Genomic DNA, 18,530 nt, shown 5'->3' with positions numbered 1-18,530 from the left:
CTTGAAAGTGTAATCTGAACTCTTATATATATAAACTTTAATGGAAAAATAAAATATTACCAATAGAATCCAGCAGGCAAGTAATAAAAATATAATAGTATAAGTGACAAAGGAAGTTTATTCTAGAAATTTGAACCATGTCAACAATTAGAAATCTATCAATGCAATTTATCTCATGAATAGATTAAAGGAGAACAACCAAAGGATTCTTTGATAAATGCTCCAAAGGGCATTTGATAAAATCTGACATACATTTTAAAAAACCCTCTTTGTAAACTAGGAATAGAGGGATAATTTTAAAGTGGAATAAAGAACAAATCTAAATCAGGAGCTAATGTCACACTTCAAGATGAAACACTCCCTGAGACAGCACAAGGATGTCTTTGATTAGAGCTATCATAAAATATCGTGTGGAAGTAAGTCTTGTCAATGCAATCATAAAATAAAACAAGTGACATGATTATTGGAAAGGAAGAGTCAAAAATCTGATGCACTCCATAAGAAAACCAAAATTCAAGTGAAAATTATTGTAATAAATAAGAGAAGTTAATAAGGCAGGTAGTTAGCCCAGCCTGTGTAGGTACAGTGGTTGAGCGTTGACCCATGAACCAAGAGGTCACAGTTCGATCCCAGGTCAGGGCACATGCCTGGGTTGCAGGCTTGATCCCTAGTAGGGGGCGTGCAGGAGGCAGCTGATCAATGATTCTCCCTCATCATTGATGTTTCTCTTTCTCCCTCTCCCAGCCTTTCTTTGAAATCAATAAAAATATATTTTAAGAAATATAGCAGGTAGTTACAAAAGAAATATAGAAGAATTTTTAGCTTTTCCATATAGTGGTAACAAACAGAAAATATAATGGGGAAAAAGGATTTCATTCACAATAGCAACCAAAATAGAAAATATCAGGGGAAGATCTGAACAAGAAGAGCACAGACCTCATGAAGAAAAGCTCCCATGCTTTACTGAACAATTCAAATAACCAGAGGGCCATCCTTGCTTTCAAGATAAGAAGGCTTGATAATGGAAAAACATCCATTCCCCCAAATTTATTTACACATTTTCCCATAATTTCAATCAAAATCTCAGTTTAGTTTTTGAGTAGAAGTAGATAAAATAAATCTAACATTAATCTGGATTTAAAAATGTGAGGCAATATGTAAGAGAATTTGGAGGGGGAAAAAGACTGAATTAGAGCATCCCCCGATGCTTGTCATATCAAATATGAACAAATGTATTTTAAACCTCCAGTAATTGCAGCAGTGGGTATTGGTGTCTGAGTAAAGAGACAGATCAAAGGAACAGAAGAGAAAAAATCCAATAAGTATTTCTAGTCAGTGGGAGAAAGAACGAGCTACTCAAGAAACGGTGCTGGGATTTCATGAAGACTCTTCTGATTGGATTGGATTTCCCGAAACATTAAAAATGTCCACACGTCAAAGACATTAAATAGCAAATATTTCCCGATAAAATGATACGATGTCTGGGGTTTGCTTCAGAATAAAAGGGAGAAAGTGGGAGCGATAGAGATGAAACAAAATTGCTTTATGTCGATAATGGTTGAAGCTGAGAGATGGATGCCTGGAGGCTTATTCTACTCTTCTGCTTTTAAAGAAATAAATGTCTGAAATCTTCCATAATAAAAAGTTGTAATCATCACATGAATTAAAAATTCAAGCTAGGGAGATACTTGCAATATGACACACGAAGATAAATATCCTTAATATATAAATTATTCTTAGAAAGCAATACAAATTTTGACTATCCCAATAGGAAAATAAGCAGAGTTTATACATCAATAATTATGTATAATGATTTATAATTATGTAAATGATTAGTTACATAATCATTAGAACAATGATTATGTAAAAATATATTCAGTTTTACTAGTAACCAAAAAATGCAATTCTTTTTTTTAAGAAACAAGATATATATTTTCAGCCTATAAGAATAGCAGCCAAAACCGGTTTGGCTCAGTGGATAGAGCATCAGCCTGCGGACTGAAAGGTCCCAGGTTCGATTCCGGTCAAGGACATGTACCTTGGTTGCGGGCACATCCCCAGTAGGGGGTGTGCAAGAGGCAGCTGATGTCTCTCTCATCGATGTTTCTAACTCTATATCCCTCTCTCTCCCTCTCTGTAAAAAAATCAATAATAATAATAATAATAATAAAAAGAATAGCAAAAAATTTTACAAAGTGTAATGCTTAGAGCAAGTGAAGATGCGGGGAAATGGGCCTCTCATATATGGGGTGGAGGGTAACTTGTTTCAATGATTCTAAGGGTAATTTGACCATGTATAATGGTGGCTTGTCAAATATACTTAAACTATGACTCAGCAATTCAATTTTTAAAGAATTTTTCTTACATAGTCAAATACCCTGTTTCCCCGAAAATAGGACAGTGTCTTATATTAATTTTTTCTCCCAAAGTTGCACTAGGTCTTATTTTCAGAGGACGTCTTATTTTCAAGGAAACACGGTAGGTTCACAAAGACATTATACATGTGTATTTATCACATTATTGTTTATAACAGTGAAATATTGGAAATGGCCCAAATTGATAGCTTAAGTGAATTATGATGCACCCACACATTTAAAATGATGATGTAGCCCTGCCCAGAGTGGCTCAGTTGGTTGGGCATCCTCCCATGCACCAAAAGGTCGCCGGTTTGAGTCCCAGTCAGGGCACATACCCAGGCTGTGGGTTCAATCCTTGGTCAGGGTGCATGGGGGAGGCAGCCGATCAGTGTTTCTCTCTTGAATTGATGTTTCCCGCTACCTCTTCCTTCCTCTCTCTATAAAATACATTAAAAAACAAAAACAAACATATCCTCAGGTGAGGATTAATAATGAAAAAAAGAGGGTGTAGATCTATATTTAAAGACATGAAAAAAGATGCTATTGAATGAGAAAAATCAAATTAAAAAATATATCAGAAAAAATATCCGAAAGAAGGTACATTAAAATATTAACAGTGTTTTTATTGATGGATGAAAATGACATCTCATGTAATTTTAATTTGCATTTCCCTCATTATAAGTGAGGTTGAACATCTTTTCATGCATGTAAGAGCAAAGCATTTTTCTGTGAACTCTATTCACATCCTTTGCTTATTTTCAATTGAATATTTCATTTTTAAAAATTGATTTGTAGTGGCTCTCTATATAGAAAAAAGTAAGGGTCTGTGTGCAATATATTTTGCAAATATCTTTTCACAATTTATCATTTGTTGTTTGATCTTATGTTTTTTCCAGTGCAGATGCGTGTTATTTTCATATCGTTGAAAATATATTTTCTTGTTATGTGGGTTCATGAACAGAGTGCTCCCTTACTCTAAGATTTTATATAGAAATATAATTTATATATGTAAGAATTTTTGTATAATTCTACATAATATATACAATATATTAGAGGCCCAGTGAACGAAATTTGTGCACCGGGTGGGGAGGGGTGTCCCTCAGCCCAGCCTGCACCCTCTCCAATCTGGGACACCTCAAGGGATGTTGAACTGCCCGGTGGGATCAGGTCTAAACGGGCAGTCGGACATCCCTCTCACAATCCAGGACTGCTGGCTCCCAACTGCTTGCCTGCCTGCCTTCCTGATTGCCCCTAACTGCTTCTGCCTGCCAGCCTGATCACCCCTAACCACTCTCATGCCAGCCTGATTGATGTCTAACTGCTCTCCTGCCAGCCTGTTTGCCCCAAACGTCCCTCCTCTGCCAGCCTGGCCACCCCTAACTGCCCTCCTCTACAGGGTTGATGGCCTCCAGCTGTTCTCCCTTGCAGACCTGGTCCCTCTCAACTGCCCTCCCCTGCTGGCCATCTTGTGGTGGCCATCTTGTGTCTACATGGGGGCAGGATCTTTGACCACATGGGGGCAGCCTCTTGTGTGTTGGAGTGATGGTCAATCTGCATATTGCTCTTTTATTAGATAGGATAGAGGAGTGGTGCTTAGGTGAGGGCCAGCTGGTTTGCCCTGAAGGGTGTCCCTGATCAGGGTGGGGGTTCCCTTGGGGTGTGGGGTGACCTGGGCAAGGGGCCAGTGGTGGTTTGCAGGCTCCCCCCTCCACCCCCAACCCAAGCAGAGGCCCTGGTATCTGGAATTTAGTTACCTTCTACAATTGAAACTTTGTAGCCTGGAGTGAAGCCAAGCCCCCTGCTCGCTCAGTGGCTACTGCCATTTCTGTTTGGTTTTATGTATCTCCTATAATTGGAACTTTGTAGCCTTGAGTGGAGGCCTAGGCCAGCCAGGGTGAGTGGAAAGCTTGGCTTCGGTTGCCAGGGAAACCCAAACCACTCAACTGCTCTCTGTGGCCGCAGCCATCTTGGTTGGGGTTAATTTGCATACTCGTTCTGATTGGCTGGTAGGCGTGGCTTGAGCAAAGTGATGGTTAATTTGTATATTACTCTTTTATTAGTAGGATATATATATATTATATATACTTTTTTAATGCTCCATGTTTTCTTCTAGTGCTTTTATGGCTTCAGTTTAACTTTTGTGCACTTGCTCCCTTAGTTTTATGTAAGGAATGAAATAAAAATCAAAATTTCCCCCAGAACTGTCCTATTTATTGAACAACTTGTCTTTTTCCTTCTGATATAAAAAGAAATCCATTTTTCTGATACATTAAATTTCCTTTATGACATACTAAACTTGGGCCTTTTTCTGAGCTTTTTTTTCTGTTCAGTGATCTGACTGAATACTCTCCAGTGCCTCTCTGATTTAACATGTTTTTGCATAGGATAGAGCTGATCTCTTCTCATGACTCCTCTTCATAAGAAATATCTGGCTATTCCTGCAGGTTTATTGTTTCATATGAGCTTGAGAATAGGCTGATCTGGTTTCAAGAAAAAAATTTATCTAGTTCTTATCTAGATATTTAAGAGTAAAACATAATTTAAGAAGAATTAATATCTTTCTAATACTTAGGGTCAACGTTTTCCAAAGAAGGAGGTTTTTTGTTTCTATCTGGTGCATTCTATTGTGTTCCTAAATAATGATTCTATGTATTTTTTTTTTATTGATTTCAGAGAGGAAGGGAGCTGGAGAGGGGGATAGAAACATCAATGATGAGGGAAAATCATTGACCGGCTGCCTCCTGCATGCCCCCTACTGGGGATAGAGCCCACAACCCTGGTATGTGTCCTGACCAGGAATTAAACCCTGACTTCCTGTTTTATAGATCAAACTTCAACCACTGAATCATACCAGCCAGGCCTAAACAATGCTTTTAAATTCTTCATCTGGACCTTGCCCCTTATGCCTTTTACAATTGGTCTTCCTGTCCATTGCATTTTAAATTTCTGGTTGTTTTATCTAAGTATGCTATTAATTGCCATATTTATTGAATATTTTGCATCAGCAATTCTATAGCATTCTTACTATTTGCAATTTTCTCCATTGATTCTCTTACATCTTCAAGTTATACAATAACATTGTTTTACATTAATGACAATTTTATTTCCTATTGTCTGATTTGGTGCTTCATTTTTCCTCATATTTGATTGCTGTAGATAATATTTCCTTTAACTGCTCCTTAGTCTGCTGGGAATCCTTCTATAGTTTTATTATTACACTAGGTGATGGATTTAGTTTTAAATAAATAGAAAAATAATCAAAACACAAATAGGTATTTCACAGAAGAGGAAATAAAAGCAGCTCATCCATAATAATAAAGGTACAATATGCTAATTAGACCGGACATTCTTCTGACCGGAGTGCTGTGTGCCTGCCCAAAGCCAGAGGGAAGCCCAGGTCCCAGGTGCTGGAGGGGAGCCGGTGCTGGCAGTCCGGGGAAGGAAGGCCTACTCTCGCACCATTTCGTGCATCAGGCTTCCAGTAAATACATAAACAGATGCTCAAGAGCATTATTGGCCTGTCCTAGAATCCATATTTTTGTTCTTGCCCTTGGTCCACTGCTTTTCTCACAGGATGCTTCCTTTGGCCCATCACCCCTACTGGCCAGCACAGGCTGATGTCTACGCTCCAGCATCCAATGTGTATATGCAACAGCTTCCGAGACACCCCACTTGGGTTTCTTACAAGCCCCTCAACTCAACACGTTCAAAACTGGACCAATCATCTTGACCACCATCCTCTGCCCACTTCTCCCCAGTAAAGCCTTCTCCCTCGTCCTCAGCCACCCTTCAACCACATTAACCTACTGAATATTTGTTTTTAATTGGCTTTCCCCCAACCCCACCCATTGTCCTGGTCAGGTCCTCATAGCTTCCTCTCCTGGGTTATTGAAATGGCCTCCTAAATGGATTTTTCTTCTCCATTTATGACTTTTTGAGATCCTTTTTCCAGAATAAACCTTGCTGCTAAGGTTTATTTCTGAAACACAAATTCTATCTGCCTTTCTCAGCTTACCCCTTTATTTTGCTGGAGAGCATTATTAATAGCTTTCTTAAATGGAGTGCTGCAGCCTTACCTATCTGAAAAAATGTCTTTGTTATATCCTAGAGCCTGGTGATAATTTGTCTGGATGTTAAATTCTGGGTTGAAATTACATTTCCTCTGAACTTGAAGGCCTGCATTCCAGGGTGTTGCCATTCATAATTCTCATGCCACTGGGGTTTACATTTTCTCTCTGAATGTTTTTTTGGTTATTCTCTTTGTCCCAAATATACTAGAATTGTAGGCTGACATAGATTGCTATGGGTCTATTTTTATTATTTGTCCTGACAGACTCAGTGAACCCCATAAGGACGTCTGCACTTCAGGGTTGAGAACTTTCCTGTGTTATAATTTGATAGCTTCCTCCCCTCCATGTTCTCTGTTCTTTCTTTCTGGAACTCTTATTAGTCTAATGTGAACCTATTAAATAGAGTCTTTTAAAATTTCTATCATCTTTTTCATTGGTCTTGCTATTCTGCTTTCTGGGGAATTTCTTATCTTCATCTTCTGATTCTATGGGACGTTTATCTTCAGCCCCCTCTCCCCTCCCCCCCCCCTTTTTTTTTAATGTTTTAATTTCCAAACAGCACTTTCTGGTCCTCTGGGTTCCCATTTTGGTACTGTCTCTGTGGACACTAATTAGAAGTTGTGTTTGTTTTGTTTGAGTTCTTTTCTGTTCCTTTTGTCATTTCCATGTCCCCAGGGTCTTCTTTCACTGTTTCCCTCAGTCTCATTATGTTGGAGACTCTCCTTGGGGGTGGATTACCTTTGGCTATCTCCATTCATATTTTTAAGAATAAGACAGGGAAACGCCACGTGGGAGCTGTGTGTCTGTGGATGGGGGTTTTCTCAGGGGCTGAGTTTGGCTTCGGGTTCTCAGTGGGAGCTGGTTGTTATGCCTGTTTCCCGGGACCACTCAGCTTTCCTGAGAAGAAACCATCCATTTCCTGGTCCCAGGATAAAGCCCTGGCTGTAAATTTTTTGTTTGGTGGTAGGAGTCGACTTTTATAGAAGTAAACTTCCAAATAATATCTTATTCTGGTACCAGATCTTCTGTCACACCTGGAGACCAGTTCTCAGGGGTTCTCCAGGGGCAAAGGAGCACCTTCTCTCCCACCTCCCCATCTTAGCGCACTGAGCTGATGCTTCTCCACTCTCCACCCGACCATTTCACACCTCCACCTGCTCTTAGTTTTCTAGAATTTTGTGGAAACCTCTCATCTGCTGATGGCCTCTCCTCATCATTGGGTGTTAATGTTTTCTGTTTATTTGTTTATTTGCTTGTTTGCTCGTTTTATATATAATCCCCTTCCTATAAATTTGGAGGAGTCTTAGGAGATAAGGGAGATAGGAATGGTATGTTCACCCTGACATTTCAGGAGACTGTTTCACCACTGGCTGATCTCTCAGGGACAACGGTTTCTCAAGCATCTCTGTGACCCCAGAGCTGGCACAGGCCAGCAGTCTGCAGACTATCAATAAACAAATGGAACCTACTGCTCTCTCTGAATCCTTCATGCTTAACACAGGATAGCAAAGGACAGGATAGCAAAGGGGCACAAAAATCAAACCAAATACAGAATGGTGAAAACCCTGCAGACATTCTGTCTAGAGAAGAGCAGATGGTATTTGTGTGTGTGTGTGTGTGTGTGTGTAGGAGGGATAGTGGGTGTGGAGTGGAGATGAGGGGTATACATGGAGTTTCTGGCCATCTACAAATATCAGAGAGATCTCATGTCGATGGACTCACACTTTTGATGTGGCCTCAGGATATGAATAGGACTATGAGAGGGTGAAAGATACTCAATGACAGTTTAGCTCCTTACATGCGATCACTTTCAGCCAGCTCCCCATGATCAAACAGACCACCTGGAGAGGCAATGAGCTCCCTGCCCTGGAAATGTCCAAGCAGATCCGGACACCCGCTATTAGAGTTACTGCAGAAAGAGTTACTGTGAAAGATTAGAGCAGATTCTTTTTTTTTTTTTTAACTTGACTATAGCAAATGTTCTATAAGATCCTCTTTATTATCCTGAAATAAAATAAGAGAGTAACACTTACAACACTTAAAAACTAACCTTTAAAAAAAAAACAATACAATTCCCTAATTGATATAGTATAAAAATAAAGATGACATGATTATAACATAAGAATATGTGTTTCAACATGTGAATATTCGGGCATAATACTACATAATAGAATGAAATGATGAGATGGTAGTGTCAATAAGTAGAGTCTGCATACATGCAGTGTTCGGATGCAGATTAATACAGGTATGTTGTTTCAAATCTGTGGGGAGTTCTGCCTTGGAGATGTGATTTTCCAAACTAATGCACAACTCTTAGTGAAGTTCTGAAGCACAAGTTCTCCTTGATTTATATTCAATCCTGTTTCTATGTAAACCAGAGTTCAAAGGTAATTATGAACAGGTTTCTAGTGCTTGGCAAGTATTTGAAAGCCATGGGAGATGTGGGACATTTTTCCTGTGCAGGACAGGCATACGTGGTCTTTACCTAGGAAAGGTCCGCAGTGTTCCTCTAATCATTGTGACAATCAAAGTGCCCTCAGGGTCACTGCTGCTGAACCACTGGTAACTGATCACTAAGGTTCTCTCCAACCCTAGGATGATCCTTCTAGGATCTCCAGGAGCTGGAGGGTCAACAAGAGGATAGGCAACTGGCATTCCCCAATCTATGGAGCCATTGGGCTGGTGGATGCAGAGCAGCCACTTCTTCTGGCATCTGTGGTGGCTTCTTCTTTCCAAATAAATCCAGCTCAGCCAGGGCACCGGCAGCCCCATTTCCCTGCCCTCATGAAGGAGGCTCATCCAATGGGTGTAATTTTCCTTGCACTTGAGAAAGGCAGAAAAGCTTGACCCTTAAAATGATGGCCTCAATGGTGTTCTCCACAGCGGCCTTGGGTGCCCTTCCTTTCTTATCCGTCAGGCTAACAAATCCCAAAATTTGAAAGAAAGAGCCACCTTTTTCCTCCTCACTTCCTTAGCCACTGTAACTGGGAAAAAATGGGGGCTCGGGGGCCACTGCAGATGTGGTAGCTGGCTCTCCTCTCTCCTGCTCCCAGAACCTTGTGTCTCCTGAGGCTGTCCAGCTCACTAGCTCCTCCGGGCTGTCAGCAGATGGCTTGCCCATGGTCAGAGCACCACAGAGGACAGTGATGGGACTCGCTTAGCATCCCTCTTCTCTCCAGGATGAATTCCTCTCTCTCTGCTCTGAATTGCATCTCCTCCCAGGGCTTCTGAGATCCACTCTGTAGCTATTTTCTCTCCCTCTGCATCTTTAACCACTTTTAACTCCTTCCTCTCAACTCAGAAATAGTCTTTTCTTCTTTAAAAAGGAAACAGAAATCTGTCCTTCAAACTATCGCTCTTTCTCCCCTTTTTCCTAGCCACCGATGTTGGAGAGTAACCTACACTTTCTGTGTTCTCTTTCTCAATACCCCTGACTCATTACAATCTGGTTCCTCTTCCCATCATGCCACTAAAACTACTGGGCCATGAATGACATAATTATCAAATCCTGGCTTCAGTCTTCATCTCCTAAATTCTCCTGCAGCATTTTAGTCCATGAACTATGCTTTTTCCTGAATGTTCTTTTTGCTTTTCTGAGATATTTTTCCCAGCCTGTCTTTGTTGGATTCTTCCCACTTTTTCACCCTCCCTCTCCACATCTTCATTCACCCTCCCCTGCTTCCTTTCTCTTCCTCCAATCTCCCTTTATTTATTTTTTAAAATATATTTTATTGATTTTTTACAGAGAGGAAGGGAGAGAGATAGAGAGCTAGAAACGTCGATGAGAGAGAAACATTGACCAGCTGCCTCTTGCACACCCCCTACCAGAGATGTGCCCGCAACCAATGTACATGCCCTTGACCGGAATCGAACCTGGGACCTTTCAGACTGCAGACCGATGCTACACCATTGAGCCAAACCGGTTTCGGCTCCAATCTCCCTTTAAGTAGTGAGGCCTCAGTGTTCTGCCTATCCCACACCTCTCTGTTTTTAAATGATAGTCACCTACTCCTATGGTATCAACAAGCTTTGGAGGTTGACTTGCAGACAAACAATCAGCTTCAAATTCCCTCCTTAGTCCTGGTCCCAAATCCACATCACCTCTGGTCTATTCAGACTTCTCTGCCTCCTAGGTTCTTCATCCCGTTGAATGGTGCCACCTCCACCTAGTTGCCTAAACTGCACACCTAAAGATCATGCTAAGCTTCTCTCCCTCCCATCCCATATGCATTCTGCCCCCAAATCCTGTGGATCCCCTTTCAGAACCTTCTCCTGAAGTGGCCCTCCTGTCCATCCCCTCTCCCATGCCCCTCATCATTAGGCCTCTTTCTAAGAGTCTCGGTTGGTCTCCACGGCCATGAGGCTCTCTCTAGTCCAATTCTTACACTTCTCCAGTTCTCTTTGAAAGACCAATCTGAGTCATGACAGTCTTCCCTGTCTTACCTAAAGCCTCCACCAGCACCTGACAGCTAAAGCTGAGGCTCCTTAGAAAGGCACAGAACACCCTTCCCCATCCCACCTTCCCATCTCTACAGCAGCCATCCTGAGCCTCTGTGACCCCTGAACACACCTGCAAGACGAGTCCTTTGCTCCCCAGACAGTGAAGGGGACCATTCCCCGCACCCTCTACCCTTTTATAGGTGCTGGCCCTGACCTTGGGTTCTGACAGCTATGTTCGCCCCTCACCTTTAGCCTTATCATCTTTGAATAAGCAGTGGCTGGCATAATGCTTGTACACAGCAGTGCTTTGTGATGACCAGTACAATGACTAAATAAATGAATGGATGAGCAGATGGATTGATTGAAAAATTATGCCTTCATTTGCCTCTTCATCACATCATCCCCTAGGCCAAATGTGAATGTGCAAACAAATTACCTGGAAACCTTGTTAAAATGCAGATTCTGATTCAATAGTTCCAGGGTGGGACCTGACACTCTGCATTTCCAACAGGCTCCCACGTGATCTTGAAGTTACTGGTCTGCAGACCACATGAGAAGTGCCAATGGTTTCCAAACTTTGCTGAGTATCAGAATCACCTGGGGAGCTTTACAAAGTTCCGATTCCCAGGTGCACTCTATTCTACATCAGAATGTCTTAGGGAAGGAGCCAGGAGGCAGGCTTTTCAAAGATTCTCACAGGATTCCAGTGTGCAGTGAAGTTGGGGAACCCCTACCCTATGCCATCTCTTCGTCAGTAATGATACTCAGCCCCAGGTGCTCTTTAGAACCACCTGGGGAGCTTTTAACACCTCCTGATGCCTGGGACCCCACCCAGATCAATTAAATTAGAATCTCTGGGGTTTGGACCCACGGGTTTTCAAGCTCCTGGGTGATCCTAGTATGCAGCGAAGGTTGAGAGCCATTATTTTCAGGCTCTGCCTACAAGAAGTGGCCACAGATTTAAGAAATCATGAGTCCAGGATACAGAGCAGGTGTTGAAGCCAGACTCCAGGCCCGGCTCTCCAGTTATGCACAGTACAACCTTAGAGAAGTCATTTAGCCTCCTCTCTAAAATGAGATTAAGAATACACACCCTCACCATTCCAATTTTAGAGGAGTCTTCTGGAATAGAATTGAGAAAAGTGCCCTCACAGGAGCCTGTTCTCACCTCTCTAATATTGGTCACCATTTGGGTCCCCACCTACCAGCTTGGCTTCAGCTTCTCATCACTGGGAGAAGTCTCTATCATGCATGAGCCCCCAGCTGCAGGCCCAGCTAGGGAGCAGCAGATGGTTCAGTAGCTGCCCAGGCCACCAGAGGGGAAGTCACAAGGACCTGCATTTGTAGGCAGACTGAAAGGTGGAATCAAACACGGCCCCTGCCAAGCAATCTGGCCTGCAGCCTGGATGCTGCATGGTGGGCTGGTCGGCCCTGAGCAGCGACAGGGCACACCTGCTGTTTTCTGCACACACCGCAGAGCTGCCACCTGACCCGCAGCAAGGAGCCTGCAGGTTTGCACCAGACTTCTCTCTCATGAGCTGTCTCTGCAAATCTATGCTGCGGGAAAGGCACAGAATGAACACAAAAACATAGGTTCAAGCCTGGCCTGCCAACCCTGGCTGCATGAGCTTGGACTTAGTTCCCGTGGCTGCTGTTGTTATTCATTTCTATTGTGTGAGCATCATGTACATCTACAAAAAGTCCCTGGACCACACTGGTCCACTCCTGTCCCCCGAGGCTGCAGAAACCCGGGGCCTCGGGCTGGGGTCAGGTTCTGGGTCCTCAGTACCAGGGAAATCTCGAGACATTTTTATTTAAAATCCTTCTGTACTTATCTGATATTAAAATTTAACTGGGCACCCTGCAGAATTACTTGTTAACTCAGCAGCCTTTCAGGAGGGGAAGGAGGGAGTTAACAGGAGTGGAAAGTGCTCCTATGGAAGAGGCAGGCCTGGCGCCGAGGGCCTGCCTGGCTAAGCTGGGCCTGAGCTGTGGGCTTCAGGGATCCAAGATGAGAAAATGTTATAAACATATGTGTCTCATGAGCATCTTCTGGAAACTTAGCAAGCAAAACCCAGCCAGAGGCAGATAAATAGCCATGACTCTCCCAGACTCAACAGGAACAAAAATGACCTCCCACAGCCTGCCTGCTAATGTCTCTACCTGCGGGGATGAAGCTTTGTATTCCAGTCAGAGTCCTCAGGGTTCACAGCACCACAGAGCAGGAAGCGCCTTCCAGGCCAGCCAGCCCCTCCGGCCACTGCTGGGCAGCCTGAGCCCAGGGAAGGACAAGTGTGCCTAAAGCTACACAGGAGTAAGGAGCCGGGCTGAGATCCAGGTCTCCCACCAGCCTGGTCAGCTCAGCCCCATGCCTCGTGCTACCATCACCGTCGGAATAGAAGTGCCCATGACTTCATATGCAAATCCACTCACCAGCGCCACAATCTGGGATCAAGAGGAGCCAAAGGGGTTCTCTCTGGTTACAACTGAACTAGAAGCAAAGAGACAGAGAATCTACCCTGAAAAGGGAAGTGGCCTTCCTGGGACGTCTGGAGATGGCCAGGCTGCCTGGGGGCAGCCCTCCTCACTGTGCCTGCTTCAAGAGGTAGCTGTGGCTGGTCTGTGTTCTCACTGATGCACAGCACAGAGGAAGTATGAGCTATGGAGTCAGGAGACCCCGGGGCAAAGCCTGACCTGATTGGTTTGGGCTGATTGCCCAGCTCAGTCCCTCATGTGTTCAATGTGACTATTTCACAGGAGGTCATGAAGATGAAATGAGACCAGGCCCAGGACCCGGGGCATTATATTATAAGGCCTATGTTTTCAAGTGCTGCCCTGACACCTTTGAATCCCAAAGGCCTAATTGTTGAGTTGCCCTGCTCTCTCCAGATATGCCCCTTATCAAATGGATAGGCTCCCCACTTAGCTAGTTCCCCTAACTGCTCCCTAATGGGGTCTACCACCCTGCCAGCCCAATAACTTATTCAGTGAGCCAATCACAATCTCACACAAGAATTGGAGGAGGGCACCCCACTCTCTTGTCACTACAAAGCCTGCACTCCACGGCCCCTGCTGACTCACTCTGCTCCCAGTGCGGCTCAGGCACGTGGCGTCCTCCTCTCCATGTCTGTGAGGATGCATGACCTATAAACTGCTCCCAGTCTCATTGGTCCATTCTCAGGACTTGTATGCTTGACCACCTTATACTATTTAGGACAAAGGAGCTCTCATTCACCAACTGGGTGGCCAGAATAGGGGTTTAATAAGATTGTGAACTCTGGTGCCCAAACACTCTCCTTCTACTGCGCCACACGGCTGGGCAAGAGGGCCCTCCTTGTGTTCTTAAGTGGTGGTGCTGGGCTCCCTCAAACAGAGAGAGGCTGAGACCTGGACAACTGAACTTAGCCAAACAGCATTTGGGGAGACAGCATTCTGGGGTCTTCTCAGGTTCTCGAGGGCCAACAGCCCCTCACCACCTGACACACTTGTCTTCACTGTATCTTGTCAGACTAACTACTGCCTGTGAGGGGTCATGGCAGATGTTTTATATCTGTTTTCGTGCTGTGCAGAGAAAAACTAGTCCAAGGTCACACAGACAAGAGAGATAGGGCTGGGCCAATCCCTGCCCTCAGCCCACTGTCAGCACCCTGTGACCCTCTGGGGAGCAGAAGCACTGCTTGTGGGGTGTTCTATGCTGAAGGGACACTTTCCCAGAATCACCCATGTGAGGGCTGCAGAATGCAAATACTGGCTCTGGGACACGAGATTCAAGTCCCCTGGGAAGCTCTGCATGGGAAAGAGATCAGTGGCCTTGTCCCAGGTCACTTGGATCTGTCTCAGTCCCCACTGGGCCCAGGGGTCCCACTGATAGACAGTAAGGTGGTCTGGAGGCCTCTACATGATTCCCTGCAGTTGGGAATACCCAGAACTTCTTGGTCCTAAGAATAAATTTTATGACTATTGCCATTTAGCTCTCCTGTCCTTTGTTTGAGGGAATGGGAACTGACAGCGAAAGCCCTTAGCTGAGGGTTATAGCTGCATTACTTTGGCCAGCCCAGAGCTGTTCCTCACACACTTCCCTTGGGCACCTCTTTAATAACAGTTGAGTCCCTATTTCTGAATGAGGTGGCCTGGGCTTCCATTTACAGGAAAAGGTTGGGACCCTGCCGAGGAGGCACTAAAGTTACCACTGGACCTGGGGTCAGTCTTTCCCATGCCCCAAATTGCCCCGAGTCTCTCAGAAACGCAGAGGTGTTTTAGGAGCCAGCTCTCCTGCCATCTCTGAGTTTCAGATGCTAATGCAAAGGTTAGGCACCCTCAGAACAAGTTGACTCTCAAGCTATGGGAACTATCTCTGCTTCAGCTAATCCCCACTAAGAGGATGGAGAAAAATGAGGATTATCTAAGGTCTTGCTTAAGCAATCAGCATGGGGCCCGAGGGAGAATTTGCCCCCTTGTGCTGGGAATGGGTGCTGAGTCAGTCCAGCTCCCTGACCCAGGGAAGTGGAACCAGAAGCTCCTCTGGCCTATGATGCCTGTGGTCAGCCAAGGACAACCTCAGAGATCTGATCTGGGCCCTCCCCCAAGACCAGTGCAATGTCATGTGCAGGCTTCCTGCATGGCGGGGCTCCCATCATCCCTGGTTCTCTTCCCCAGGTCCCAGCTCTGCACAAACAGAGAAGTCAGGCTCCACAGGGAAAACACCCCTCTATCTGCCTGACCTTGGCCAACCTTCCCTTGAGGCCACAGACAGACGTTACCCAGATGAGCACAAAAGGAGGCCAGGGAGCCAGGAATGCTTGGAAAGTAGCCAGGCGTGGGACTAGGCAGGTGGTGGCAGCTTTGCTGCTCCCAAAGAACCAGATTTTGGCTGCAAAGACCCTGGGGGGTGGGGCACTCTCCTTTAGGGGAAAGTACATCCCTTTGCTGCTTGTATGTTTTCCCCACACTGTCACCTCCTTACCCAAGAGTCACACACTGCTCTGTCATGCAAACGAATTCCTTTGGGAGAAAAGTAATTTCCCAACTCCTCTGGAGACTCATGGAAACTCTGAGGCTGTGACAGGATGAGAAGGAAGTGTCACCAGACTAAGGTGACTGTCTGTCTTTCCCTGGGAGATTTTTCTCTCCTTTCTCTAATAGCTCAGCAGCAGGAAGAACAAAAAGCCATTTCCTGCTAACTGTTTGCATGCCTCACTCCAGGCCCCAGAGCCTCCTCCTCAGGCCCAGACCTGCTCCTGTGCTATGAGCTTGGTAAGATAAAGACAACATCTGGTTCTGTCTCTGGGTCAGATATGATGAGTTGGTCTGCCTGAGAGAAGAGAATGTCCAGGGAGGGAGAGTGTTCTGATTCCCAGGGAGGGAAGGAGGCCCGTGGTCTCCAGCTTGCCAAAGGCCTCTGAAACAAAGTAGGGCAGGATGGGCCCACTCTTGTCCACGCCTGGTCAGCTTAGATGTCAGGCAGATCCTTTCTGTCTTTCCTGGAGGAGCTGGGATGACAGTAAAGAGATTCCTGAGCATCGTGGAGCGAGGTATCTGGACCATATTCCAGCATCATCTCTGGTGCTCTCATCTGCTGAAGGAACCCAGGTGTGGAGAGAGCCACCGATAGGCCCACTGTGTCCTGGATTCCCCTTGGGGAGGGCAGAAGTGGGGGCTCTCTCAGAGGTTTCTGGGTGACCTCAGTCCAGTGAGTTACCATAAAAATTAATTCTGAGGGCCTCTTGGGAAGTCCACAGCACAACTCTGGTGAGAACTCATGCAGACTTCACCCCATCCAGAGCCCAGAAAGCCGTGACATTAGCTGAACTCCCTGACTGCCGAGAAAGGTGGGGGGAGGGGGGGCAGGACTCATTCAGGTGAGGCCTGAATCTAAGAAGAGAGGAAGGGCAGGCTATGAGAATGTCTGGAAGAGGATATCAAAGGCCACTCCTTTTGTTTTGGAATCCAGAAAATTGTGGATCCCACTAGTGCCTTCTGAAGGCTGGCTTGCCTCTGGGGGAAGGGATATAGCTTTATTTACAATTATTTAAATAAACTGCGGTGGGAAAGGGGAACTTATAGCAGGACTTAGCATCCTCTCTTTAGAGTCAAGATGGGCCCTAGAGGGAAGCCTGCCCCAAGGAGATGACACGCCTGATATTCAGCTTCAGAGATTTCATAGGTTGGTGGGTTTTTTTTGCTTCTTTGGGCTCAGGCCACCCGACAGAAATCCTGGATGGGAAGGCAAAAACCACACTGTGTGTGTGTGTGTGTGTGTGTGTGTGTGTTGGAGTAGGGAGGATCTGGGTCTAGGGTCAAGTTCACGAGTTAGAAGCCTTCTGCCAGGCCTGGAGGCGGAGGGCTGGCATGGAGCTGTCCAGACCCTAGTGCTGAAGAGGAAGGACAGCGGAGGAGGCTGAGCGCAATCAGGGGAGCCTGAGCCTTTGCCCTGATGAGAGGGGGCAGAGAGAAAGGATTCCCTTCTATCGAAGTTCCAGGGAGGGAAGGGCACAGGTGAGTTGGGGCGAGAAGGCAGGCTGAGGTTTTGAGAAGTGTGCAGCCGCCCGAAGCTGCAGCTGCGGCAAGTGTGGTGAAAGCGGGCCACCATCCAGCTGGGGGGAGGTTGCAATATGGGCCAGCTGTGGGAGAGGAACAGGGAAAAGACCACGGACCCGGGCTAGGACCCCAGCTACAGGTCAAGGAGGGGTGCATGAGGTGTTCTCACCCCTACCGCAGATTTCCGGGAGTCCACACATGCACACCCCATGGACACACGGGGTAAGCTCCCAGAACAGGCACACACCAAATACATGCAAATAGTCCCATGCATGTACTCTGCACACGGGCGCTGCTCCCCCCTCCAGGTTGCTGAGGCTCCCACTCCCAGTCTTGCACAGCCAGTCGGGCCTGGACGTCCCTCCCATGTAGCTTCACGGCCTCAGATGGCACCTCCAAAGGAGGCACAGCCAGTGGGAAGTCCCAGCTCAAGGCTGCGACCCGAAGGTTCTGGAGAGGGGTAGACAGGCAGCTCCTACTCTCGGAAAAGATGGGGGGGAGGGGGGAGATGCAGGGAGGGGGAAGAGGCAGAGGGGACAGATCTCAGACACCATTTCTCCTTCACCCAAACTCCCAGGGATGGTGCCAGAATAGGAAAGGAGAGTGAACAGGAGTGTGTCTCCCTCCCCCATGCTGGGGACACCCTGAGGACCTCAGCCTACCTGTGCGCGGGAGGCCCCGCCTGGAGCCCTCCTCGGCGGCGAGTCCGGACCTGTTGGCTCCTCTGGCTCCCCCGGATAACGGTGGGAGTGGGGGGTACCCCGCTTGTCCTCCACTCCGCCTCATGGCAGTGGGCCACGGAGAAACTCCGGCCCGGAGGCGGGAAGTTCCCTGGGTGCGGGCTCTGGGACGGGCGTTCTCTGGTCCCCGGGCCTTGCCGGGGTCCCAGCGCCCCCGTGCCCGCCGCCCCCGGCACCGCGCCCGCCCTCCCACCAGCAGACTGCGCCGAGCCTGAGAGCCCGAGCCCGCCCGCCCTCCCGGAGAGGCTGCTGCTGACCTGCATTGACGTCATTGCGTCATTAGGTTTCCCCTGGAAACACTGGCGCGCCCAAAATAGTAACACATTAATGCAGGCCGGGGGAGCGGGAGAGATGGTGTGTAGCCCTGCAGCTAACTCCGGCTCGCT

General features: G+C 46.3%; 1 long non-coding RNA gene across 1 annotated transcript in view; it reads right to left on the bottom strand.

Annotated features, from left to right (window-relative positions):
* The window catches only part of LOC123651761, a 32,624-nt gene extending 14,301 nt beyond the window's left edge, over nt 1-18,323 (bottom strand). Inside the window, exons 1-2 of the long non-coding RNA XR_006740669.1 lie at nt 18,067-18,323; nt 17,683-17,879 (exon numbers count right to left, since the gene is read on the bottom strand). This is a non-coding gene — a long non-coding RNA (uncharacterized LOC123651761). The remainder of the gene's footprint in view (nt 1-17,682; nt 17,880-18,066) is intronic.
* Between the last annotated feature and the right edge of the window lie 207 nt (nt 18,324-18,530).

This window comes from Pipistrellus kuhlii, unplaced genomic scaffold (genome assembly GCF_014108245.1).
Source record: "Pipistrellus kuhlii isolate mPipKuh1 unplaced genomic scaffold, mPipKuh1.p scaffold_m20_p_10, whole genome shotgun sequence".
NCBI lineage: Eukaryota > Metazoa > Chordata > Mammalia > Chiroptera > Vespertilionidae > Pipistrellus > Pipistrellus kuhlii.
The sequence above is the reverse complement of the archived record's forward strand: the minus strand, read 5'-3'. Positions and strand labels throughout refer to the sequence as shown.